The 12,318-nt window shown below is 39.2% G+C and overlaps 1 long non-coding RNA gene across 1 annotated transcript; it reads left to right on the forward strand.

Moving 5' to 3' along the window:
- Positions 1-6,100: 6,100 nt before the first annotated feature.
- Positions 6,101-9,008, forward strand: LOC120757307 (uncharacterized). The gene is made up of 3 exons (XR_005702457.1): positions 6,101-6,139; positions 6,249-6,426; positions 7,507-9,008. It is a non-coding gene; the product is annotated as an uncharacterized LOC120757307 (long non-coding RNA).
- Positions 9,009-12,318: the final 3,310 nt, after the last annotated feature.

Raw genomic sequence — 12,318 nt, forward strand, 5'->3', positions numbered from 1 at the left:
CTGGGAATTTGTTTCTGTCCTTTCAGGCCATAAAAATTCTGGGATAAGAATTTCACAGCAAAAGCACCACAACGTCATAATTCCGTGGGCCCTTGATGGAAGGTGTAATAAAGAGCACAAAACCATTTAAAAAACAATTAAGAAGGTACTTCATGTAGAACTGTTAATAGCATTAGCTTTGATTATGACTTAGCATTTAACTGCTATTAGAAAAATACTAATATTTCCATCACATAAAAACAAGTTACAAGAGAGTTTTCTGAGGCAGAAAATGTGGTCTAAAAATATAAATTTGAAGCTTAGAAATAAATAATGCTGAAAGACATTACGTGTTATGAAGTCTCTACCATACAGAGATGGAAGAGAATGATTAATTTTGATCAACAGGAATTATATGAATTGGATTATTTATCTATTCATTTATGTGGAAGTGTGGAGTGAATATTACTGAGAATGCTTCTGGCTTTCTTTATTATATTTAAAATGCAAAATGAAGCATGTTCTCTTAAATTACTTGTGAGTCTCACTTCTGCCAGATATTGTTCAAGGCAGAACGTAGTAACAGCTTGTAGAAGGCCAGATCATTTTTATCAGTGAACAGAGATGATCTCAGGTGAGACCGAGGGCTGGAGATCTGCCTGTGACAAAACACATGCTAATTGGGATTGAATTTGTTGTTTGGCAGACTATTTTCCAATTGTTACCTCTACCACCCTGGTTAAATTGTGCTGCTGCAGTCAGAGTGAGGAGCACCATGTCACCGGGTCCTAAAGAAGTTTCACAAATAGCTTCTTTTCCTGAGGTAATATGTGTGTGTGTGCATCAGATGAAAACAGCTGCTTGTGCTGAGATTTCAGAACGTTTCTGGAGGTTTCTAACATTGTCAAGTGCAGTTTCTGGTATTTTCTTTCAGAAACAAAACTTTTTTTCCCTACTAATCTTTTAAGACTAAATATCACCATTTAGCATTTTGTTATGTGATACTTATAATAGCTGCTAGCAAATATGGGAGTGGATTCAAGAGCAAAACTTTTCATTTCTCTACCGACTAAGAACAATCTTAATTAACTCTACAAAAGCACGAAAATTCTGGGTGAAAGTTGAGGGTCCTCTGCAGTGCATCCTAGTGCTTCAGGCATAATGGGAGGCTGCTGGAATAGATAGTTGTACACTTGACAGAAGGCATCCAATCCATGGGCTCTAATAGTTGGAGATCAATTTGATAGCTAATTACTTCCAGCACAAGCAAGGCTAACTCTGAACCTCGTGTAGTTTGCTGATTCTATCAGTGTGGTAGTCGCTGAGAATGCCTCACAGAGACAGCACATATTATTACCTTTTTTCATGATAATTAACTGTCTGCCTCCTAATAGCTCTGTTTTGCATTACTGTGGAGAGTGAACTCCCAGCTGAGGAAGCAGGGGCACTGAAACAGTCACGCACTGGTATGTTCTGACCTGTTAAAATATTCCATGTACGGTATAGGCAGTTGCATGGACCTGCTGATGAAAAAAAGTGTATTAAAGGGCACTGCTACAGTACTTTCAGTCCTGACTACATCCTCGGTCCTCAGAGTGGCTTCAAGGAGTACTGAATTGGTGCCCTGGAGGAGAATCCTGGCTCAGTGATGGAGGCACTTTTTCAGATGTAGGACCTTTAACATCAACCTACCTGTTACATCTCAGTTGATTGCCGCGAAAATTGTGGCGTCTGGCACTTGAAAATATGTGTTATCTAATATGTTTCGTTTAATACATAGTCGAGCCACATACCTGATACCTGATGGCTTGGTGTCTGCCTATTAGTTTTAGAATAAGTTATTTTTTTTTACTTGCTTTCCTTCCTCTATCTCCAGGCAGAATAAATCTAAATTCAAATTTTAAAGTGGAGTGGGGGAGGGCAAACCAGAGAACAAGAGGCCAGCAGTCAGCTCAGCATGCCAAGGTTCATCCCAAAGCAATTTTTACAGCTGCATTTTAAACAAATTAAAAGAAAAAAAAAAAAAAAAGAGAGTTTATAATAGAGATTTGAACCATGTCTTAACAATAGAAGAGCAGCTGGGTGCTGCTAGAATATCTGAGGTTGCTGAGCATTGCAGTTTGAATGAAACTGCCTGCCTAACTTTAAAAGAAGATGTCAAGTGTAGACCCTCTCTCACTGAAAAAGGGAAAAAAATGGCTTATTGATCCATTTAGCTGGTAACAGATAGGAATCAACCCAAAATGTATGTTCTCTAGCACTCAAGTTAGATAAATGTCAAGAGCTGCAATTGATCTGGAGCTCACTGCAAAACTTCATGGCCATACAGAGTTATAGACTGGTGAATTCTGCAGGAAGTGATGAATTCTACAGAGAGATTTTTGTCATGTTTTCCACAAGAAACCATATTTGTACAGCAACCTGCTCGAAGAGTGTTATGGCACATGACACTGGCAAGAGTCAACAGAACTGGGCAGAGTTCCCTAGGTTTTTGAGAAGGCAGTAAAGAGTTGTATTAGTTCTGGTGTAGGATTTGGTCTGTTGGATTTGCTCAGGTTTTCTGTGCTTTTCTACAAAAAACTAGTTATCCTCAATTATGATTGTGCTGGCACATTTATCAATTTATTGAGACAGGCACCTTCACATCCAGCACTGCAGTGACTAGGTTTTAAATTTGGACTTTGCTGGTGAAAAACCATCACAAAACTGTCTCTGAACCACGCTTTTGTCCTATATATATATATATATATATATAAAAATGCATGTTTCACCAAAAAAAAAAAAAAAAAAAAAAGGATGTATATATGTGTGTGTGTATATATATATATAAATCAGAACCACTCTAACCCACAAATACAGGTCAGTTTTCATATACTCCGAATTACTCAAAATTAATTGCTTCCAAAAGTATATTTTATGCAATAATGTCAGCAAAATGTTGCCTATATTTACATTCAAAGAATCCAAAAAACATATATGTAGTGTGTTTTCAATGTAATATTGCATTTGCATAAAATCGATTTTATTTGTAATAAAAATGGGTCAAGAATGATATGTGTCCAAAATAACACATATCACACATTTTTTGTAGAAAAGCTCATTACTATTCTGGACTTCTCTGCTCCTCTGATTTGACCAAATTTATCCTACCAATGTCACAGCAGAAGAGTGGGAATTTTGTTGCCAGGGCTACAGGACAGGAGGAAAAAAAAAATGGCAAGGGATAGCACATAGCCACACTATTTTTTGTTATTCAGCCTGGATATCAACATGAGAAAAACTTGAGATAACTATTTATGATGTGTAAGGAGACCATAAACAGACATTGGGTTATCTCAGAATCTTTTGTGGAAACTGTGATTATAGACCAGTATGAAACAGATTTGTCACAGCAGCCTCAAAGCCAGGTTTTCAATTGTTCATGTTTTAAACTGGATTTTGAAAAAAGGTCTAAGCCAGGAGTAGGAAAGGAAAAAGCCTGAAGTATTCTCTGCATTGTACCATTTGTGAATTCTGCTTTTGCCTTTGATGGTTTTCTAGACAATGCAGACCTGCATCTGAAAAAATCCTGACAGGAATATAGAATGAATATAATTAACATTTTAATGAAGTGACAGTGGAGAAAGGTGGTAGATTGAATAAACAGGTGTCCAGCTAAGAAGTTCTTTGTCTTTGTTCCCAGTGTAAAACACTTCAAGTTTAGCTGAGCAGAAGAAAGCAGCGTCCCCGAGCCCATGGCTCTGCCCAAAGTGTGCCATCACGTTTGAGCCATCGGGGCAGATGTTGCTGGCACAGAGGAGCCTTTTTCCTCCTCCACCTGCTTGTGGGATGAGCGCTGGAGAACAATGTCAGCATGTGCTGGGCTCGGCCCACTCCCACCCCTTTGGCATCCTGTTTGAAACGTGCTGTAAAGCCATTTTGCTGCCTGAGGAAAAGGCTGTATTTAGTGATACAAGAAATTACATTTGGGTTTTTTTATGAGATGAATACACAGAAAATACTTATGAATTCCCATGCTGAGGAAACTGAGTTGTTCTGAAGCAAATCATAAAGTCATAGAATCATTTAGGTTGGAAAAGACCTTTAAGAGGCAGTCTGACCATAAACCCAGCTCTGCCAAGCCCACCACTACTGTTCAAAATGTTTATTAGTACATATGTAGTTGTCTTTATGATGGACACATGCAAAGGCAGTTAATGCCAATGTATGCTGTGAGGGGAAACAAAATACCTCTAATGTGGACAGAGAGAAATAGAGGGGTTTCTTCAAAGTATTTCAAATATTCTAAAATATCTCCACAATGACTCATTTCATCTTTCATTGTTCTTTGAGTCCTTCCCTCCTCAGAATATATTTTTGGGTAAGTAAACAAATCAGATAATTAATAAGAACTGTGAGAATTAAACACTTTGATACCCCAAAGTGAGAGGAGCTTTCTCATTCTGTGTAATCTTTTGAGGGCAGAAAAATTCTTCAAGCAAAGTCTGTGCCTCTGAGTGCATTCACACCTTACTGGAAGCTGAACAGACACTGGTGACCTACATACAGGTATTTGTTCTCAACTTCAGAGTCTTCTTACTAAGAGTCCTCCTTTCCATTAAATGAACAACAAATCTATCTGCAGAGTTTTAAAGATTTTATTTTTAAAATATAAATGAACATTTAAGGCACAGCAACAGCTCCAGTTGAATTATTTCTTACAAATGACTGTTGCTGTCTTCAGGGGCTCTAATCCATAAAGTTGTCATGGAAGGTGTGTAGAAAAATTGAGTTGGAACATTTACTATAATTGTATAACTGCTCTGACTGTATGGTATGTGGACATGTTTAATGTAATGATTATAATCAAGTGGATGACACTGGGCTAGCAAACCTCTAAAAAAGGATTTTTTTTTTCTCGACTATTTATAACAGCTCATATGGCAAAACTAACATATTTTATTCTTTTTTTTTTTTCCCAAAAATGTTCAGAATGAATATTTGATATATAGCCATTTTCCCCCTCTGAATTTCTGTTGCACTTCATTTCCTAATGGGCCACTGGTAAAAGAAGGCAACATTTCCTCAGGCTCGAGTAGGAACACTAATCTTTAGTGTTCCTTGGACTTGATGAATGGATCTCCAAAAACTTACAAGCTTTTTGTGAGGATCCAGAGGAACCTATGCAGCAAGAGCAGTTTGGCATCTGTCTGTGCCTCCAGAACTGCTGGAAGAGAACTCTTGGCACCTCTTTCCCACAAAGTATGTTCTGCACGGGTCGCCTAATGAGTTAATTTCCACTCCCAAGATTAAGACCAAGGAATGAAAGAAAAACACAGTAAGAATTGTCTGTAAAGGAACAAAAGCCCCTACATTAAATCTCAGAATATGAGATTTTTCTAGGGAAAACTTGATATTATAATGAATAACAGAGCACTTCTTTGCCAGCTGAATGGCTGCTAAATATAGCACTTCCATCAGAAATTTCTTAGATAGTGGATCTCTAGGTAAATGAACATCCTGCTTCTGCTCTGAAGATGTCTTTCTCTTTAAAATATTCTTTTATATTCTTTAAAATAACTACAGAGCTCACTGACTGTCCTGTCCTGTCAGTGCCCTCCAAGATGGCTCTCACAGCTTGGGCTGCTCTTTGCAGCAGATTGCTCCAGCCAGCCTGCTTTCATCCCCTCACACGTGAATCGCTGCAGAATTGGAAAGAGGGGGCTTAGGACTTGGCATTGCAAACGTTTGCACCCTTCCCCCTTCCCAAAGTCACTGAGTCCAGTATTAAAGATCAGAGAAAACTTTTGTAATGATTCATGAGACACCACTACCCTCCCTCTCTCTGGAGCGCCCCGTTTACCTGATTCCTTATACACATCAATGTGGTCCTTTTATTGCTGCTTAATAATAAATGGGATTTTGTTTGCCTACCTGACACTTTTATTAACTTCAGTCGTGTGTGTATGTGCACATGTTTCTCCAGGCATGATTTCTCTCCAACACCCCCCAAATTAGAGGGGGGATGGGGAGAAAAAGCACAGCTTTATTTGAAGAGAATTTGTCCCTAATCTGTTGCAGCTGTAGGGGACCATTCGGCCAATTAAACAGAGCAGGCTTTGGCTCCTTCCCAAATGAGGCGACCACATGTTACACTTGGATCGGTCACCTCAGGGGAACGGTGGGTCACAGGGGCATCTGGTTGTCATTTCCTCTCTGGCCAGCATGAGGGAAGCAAGGAGAGGGGAAAAAAAATGTATATTTTATTTATCTCGTGTCTTGTTCTGCAGCATCAAAAGGTCCAACAGCATCCAGCCAGAGCAGGAGAGGCTCGCATGATGTGATGAAGTCCAGGATTTGGGAAGGAAAACTGTGTGATTGATTTGCTTAGCTTTGAGGTGTCGTTAGCCTATTTCTGTTTCTCTGCTGCAACAGCATGAATGTGAAGGTTCTGTTACTATCAAGGAGGTATGGAAGGTTTGTGCTGCTTTAACTGGCTTGAGAGTTGCTCTGCTAGGTAAGAAATGTGCCCCCTCTGCAGGGGAACAGTCCCTCTGCTAGAGGCAATTGAAAAGCTCCTGAGCTGGAAAGGAATTGGGGTTTGATAGAAACGTAAGAAAACATCGTGATCTCCAGTGTCTCAAACAAGTGATGTAATCTCCTGCTCCGCAAAGAGTGTAGATCAGGAATTATCAACAATTTAATAGCTGATATGTGGCTTAATTGACTCCCAAACTGCACATACACCCAGGGCTGGAAGGTAACCCAGGCTTCAGAGCCATCACACCGAGGTTGTCTTCACAAAATCAGAAACATCTGGTTTCAACTAAACCTAGGCACTAATAAGCTAATACTCATAATGAAGGGGGCAATACTTCAATGAACTAGCCGGGTCAGTGAACTCCTTTTTCTCTGAAGGTGCCTGGCCCACAGTTTTCAAACTGTTATGGTTAACACAGAGCGATTATTTGGCTTTGCTAATGAAGTAGTGCCAATGATGGAAAGGTTTTCTTGATCTGAAACTTTCATCTTTTCAGTGCAATGAATTTAGAGCTATAAAACTTCCATTCCAGTGTAGTGAGCATCACAGCAGCTAAGGAAACATGAACAAGTCTGTTCAAGGCGGAGGAATTGATAAATGTGCATTTGTAGGTAAGGTGGGTGCAGATGCTGGTGTTAAGAAAGGGCTGTGAGACACTCTCAAAATAGTTTGAGAGAAGGAGAGTGCACATGGGGCAGCTGATGAGCCATGGCAGCCTCCTTGAAAGGATCAGCCTTGGTCAGAGGCTGGGGAGGAAGGAATGGTTTGTTCCCCACACGGCAGAGCACAGCAGATCATATCATGGCTTAAAGCCTTGGACCAGTGTCAGACCTGACACAAGCTTTGGGGGGAATTGTTCAAATTAAGGGAAGGCAGCGTTGTGTCTGCCTGCTATTCAAAGCAGGGACTTCCTCTTTGTTTTCTTTGTAGAGGACAAAGAAATTAAAGAGAAACAAGTTTAATTTCTCTGTTGTTTTATTAACTAATTTCTTGTCTTTTCCCAACAGGGGTTTGTTTTTTTTTCCTAGAAGTTGCCCTGGCCTGAAGCCTAAGACCCAGCTGTCCACCTCCTTCATCCATCCCACTCCATTGTGGGTTCTGGTTTTGTCACATACGTGATTTTCTAAGGTGTGCCGTGAAGAATCCTACGATTACGATTCTGCTTGATTTTTGAAATGCTTGCTATATTTCTTTATGCTTGTTCTCAGTATCAGAAAACACCTGTACAACAAAACTGGAAGTCATATGCAGTTACTAGTTAATGCCTATCAAATGGCTCTTAATCTGAGAGGTAGCAGGGTGATTTTGCTTTAGCTTTTGTCAATAACTCTGACTTTTTCCTTTTGACTTCAAATCCCTTATCCCTGTGGTTTTTAATATCATAAGAGGTGATGCATAAAATTCTATGTGGGCACTTTCAACAAGACCTAGAGGGCTGAGTTTTCAGTGGATTTAAAATACGGTAGCCACCCCCTGCCAAGGCTGAAGCTACAAAACTCTCAGATTTTGTCCTCGAAAGACATTCTGATTTTGAGATTTTGTTATCATTGAGAAGACTGTCCTCTGATTAGGTTTCAAACAGATTCAACACAAAACTTGATCGGAGGAGAGATGACCAGTTATAAAAGCTATGGCTAAAAGGCAGGCTGTAGGTATACACACATGTGGGGAACATGGAGAGCCCTTGCAGGCCATTTCAGCCTGGTGCCTCCAGCAGGGAAGCTGCTGGCGTGTGCTGCTGTCCTGGGAATTTGCACTGCAACCAACCAAGGTGATGCTCCAGAGCCCTGGCTGAGCCCCAGCCCGGCTGCTCCCGGCAAACCTCAACGGCGCAGTCGCTGGAGCAGCTCAGGAAACTCACAGGATAAGGCTGGAAACTTTTGAAGCTGGCCAGTAGTCATTGCACCTTGGATAAAGGGTATTTGGCTCCATTTAAAAAACAGTCAGGATAGCTGCTGTATTTTTTGAGTCAAATGTGATATGTTATAAAAATTCAAGAGGCTGCCCTCAACTACACTGTGTTGCAATCACCAGAGCTGGGAGGTCAAAACGCTTGCCATGCCCTTGATGTCCTTTTAGGGCCTGAAGCTGTCTATGTATGGCACTGATAATAGGGTCTTGCATAATGAGATTATTCTCTGATATATGTTAATTCTCTGATTACTACTCTTAGCAAAGTTAGAGTCCATTTTTAAATTGTGGTTAAAAATACTTTAATTTTCTTCCAGCTGGGAAGCTGGGACAAACTAGGAGAACTCAGTAAGTAGGTGCCATCCTTTTTGACACCTGAAAAACACCTGTCTTAATATTGGACTCTTGAAAATGTAAATGGCTTCCATGGGGATCTGATGGTTTAATCAACAGTGTGTAATAAAAAATGGCAATAGTGCCAGCATGCTCTGGTATGGTTTAATCTTTAACGTATCTGTGAGTCTTCTAAAGTTGATGGCTAGGCTGAGGAGCTTGTAAGCAGTCCCTAGTCAGTTTGATAGTGAAATCTTGATTTAAAGCCATGGTGGGATTTTACATAGAACTCTGTAAAAGGAGTTAATAAATCCTCCTAATTTCATAAGAAATAAGGAGAGAGAAAAAAAGATTATACCCACAAAAGCAATTTGAAGCTTCCTGGGTAACTATCAGAAGAAATGGCAAATTCAGCACAAGCATTTTATTTCTTTTCTTTCTTCCTGCACATGCTTTTCATCCAGAGAGGGGACAGAAGTTAGCCCCCAGTATTTCTAAAACATAGTAATTTGTCAATGCCCTATTTGTCTAAAATGGATACCATGATAAAAACAAGGGACAAAATACTGGTCCTTTGTAGATCAGATTCAGATTTTTCTTACATAACCTACAATTTTCCTACTGTATTTTGTGGTCAGCAATGCCAGTTCCAATGCATTGTCAAATTATAAAATGAAAGAGCTAAAACTAAACTTCTCCTGAGTTAAGGTACGTATTTCGTAATTTTTAAATTTTATGGTAATTTAATCCATTTGCAGTTTAACAATATTGTTAAAATAAATGGCAGATTATAAATAACTGTAGGGCACGTGTTTTAATTATCCAAATATTGCAATGATTTTGTCTTAAATACCATTCCCAAAGTCCAGATAGCTGCTTTTCAATCCCTTTACTGGCTAATATCAGAACTGAAGATAAACAAGCTATGCCCTTTTAACCTGTAGAGTTTGATTGGCATCATGTTAAACTAACATTCCTCTACCCTAAGAAAACATAAACCCAACTTTTTCCAAGGTAGAAGGAAAACCGCAGGGCTTTTTTGGATAAGGTCATGTTCATCCCCCTTTCCTCCCTCATTTGTAACATCTTCCAGAAGCACAGAGAAATGGCAATTTTGTTTTGCATCACTAAGGAATGGCATAGTTTGACTCAGATTAAACATAAACACAGCTAAACAGGAGGAGCAGGAGCAGGACTGCTTGAAGCTCCCAGAGAGAAGGGAGGATGTGTGGCTTTATCTGCATGTAATAATCACACACCAAAGAGTTGAAAAATTTTCTGTCTCTTTTTTATTGCCTCTGATCAGATGAGAGTTATATGTCACAATTGAAGAATTTGTTACCTGTCTTTAAATGTACAAGTAAGGCCTAATTCTGAAATTTATCACAAAAAATGTCAAAGCCTTTTATGTAAATAGACTTGAAATGTTAAAAATAATTTTTCTCTTAAATTTCTCTTGAAAGCAGCACTGTAGCGTCAAAGTCCCTGCTGAAATCAGCATCTGGCAGGGTTAGTCCTGCATGTCCCTATCCCACCCTCATTCGTATGCAGGAATTTAACTCTTTGCAGGAGAAGGTTTTTATTGAAAATTGGTTTTTAAATTGTCACAGATATGTTTATAGGATGTTAGACTTTTGTGCATAAGAAAATATTACAATTTGACCATATGAAAAATTTATTAGAATAAAATAAAAATATTATGCAAAGGTTGTAATGCGTCTGTAGTCACTGTGAACAATTCTGTGACACATACAAGACAATTATGTACCTTTTAGAGGTTTCTACACTTACACGTAAGCAAAGGAACCATTATTTTTGCTGTGGTACTGTGATTTTAGGAATATTTCTGCATTTATCCATATGCAGTTAAATGCAGTTCTTGGTCCAATTGATCCCTTCTCTCTAAATTAAAATCCCTGATCCAATACCTCAGAAAGTACTTATGAACTAATTCTGAATATCCAGTCAGCCAGTTAGTGAACTGGCTCTTTGGCTAACCCAACTGGGGCCCGAGTACCGGCCAGCACAGAGGAGAGCTTGTGTTATCTGGTCTCTTCAGGTTCAGCTGCACAAGCCCAGAGGCAGAAAAGTAAATATTGTGTGTCCTGTTCCTTTTTTTCCAGGCCCTAAGTACATGGAAACCAGAAAAAAAAAAATCCCCAAAACTGAAACAAAGGCTGTGTTGACAGAATTGTGTAGTTCAGGGAAGTGAAACTGATACAGTGATCCACCGTGCTTTTGTCCTCTTCTAGAAGTAAAATAAATTCTATCTTGTAGTAATGTTATTGATGCAGCAAGTAATGTTGTGATATTTTATCCCATAGAACTATAAACCATGGTGGAAGTTTGCAGCATGGCTGAAAGCTGATTCAGCTCAAGTATCATGAGCTTGGTTAAGCAGATGAACAAATGAGAAATCTGTGTCAGGGGTGTAATACTAACAGTTTGTGTGCCCAGGAACCCCTGTGAGCATGCACTGTTTGTTTGGACAAGTGCTACTGGATTTCAGGACTGGCCCCCAGGTCAGTGTCAACACTTCCCAGCCATGGGGGGAAAAGGTTTCAGGGATTTTTCTATCCAAGGCTGCAATCAGGTTTTCCCATATTTTCCTGAGAGTTGATAGATGTAGCTCAGTAAAACAAAGATGTCACCATTGTCACGTTCTTCACATTTTGTACTTGAGAGGTAATGGCAATAACTTCCTAACATCTCTGTTATTGATTCTTTACTATCAGAATCTGCTTTCCCTACAACCCATATGAAACTGAGGAAGTATCCTTAAAATCACAAGTTAATAGGCTCAGCAGCAGTCTCACAGTTTTTGAATAGTTTTCTCTATCCATGCTTTCTCTAAGTGGTTTTGACAAGGGATGGAAGAGGAACACAGATATTAAAGGTAGGTTTAGCAAGTTGTGTATGGAAGTAAAAGGGGTGGGTTTTTTAGTCTTAGTTTTATGCATTTTAGAAACTGAGATGAAGAATTCTAAGGGGCATTTAAATAATAGGTGAATTGTATGCCAATGCTTTTCTTGGGTTCTGACTTGTGGCCTTTCTTTTTCAACATCCATATTCTTAATGTTTAAAACAGGCTAACAGGCATCATGGGGTAAATAATTACTTTGCTGGGAGATCCATGAACAATATTAAGGCCAATTCAGAAAGTTTAGGTTCTTTTAAAATCTGGAAATTAGCCATAAAGATATCTGAAGTAAGTTTAGAGAATAGTATTTGAGATGATAGCATAGGGAATAAACCAGAGAAAAAGGAATTTAGGCTTGGTGATCTCAGTAGATGGTTTCCAGTCCTGCTTGGCTTTTGGGTGCGGAACATTGGATTATTTCAGCCGGAAGTGGATGTGTACACCTGTGAGGAATGATAAAGTTATTTAACTTGGATTAGAATGTGGGGAAGCATCTCAAGTTTTGATTTTACCACAAACTTCTATTCTGGTTGTGATCAAGGTGTATTCAGAGCAGAATTCTGGAAATAAATGAGCATAATGGGCAACTCCTTTAAACATAATAAGACTCCTTTAAACAACCTGTGAAACTTCTTAGTTTCTTTAGCTGTCTTTC

This window comes from Hirundo rustica, chromosome 10 (genome assembly GCF_015227805.2).
Source record: "Hirundo rustica isolate bHirRus1 chromosome 10, bHirRus1.pri.v3, whole genome shotgun sequence".
Lineage (NCBI taxonomy): Eukaryota > Metazoa > Chordata > Aves > Passeriformes > Hirundinidae > Hirundo > Hirundo rustica.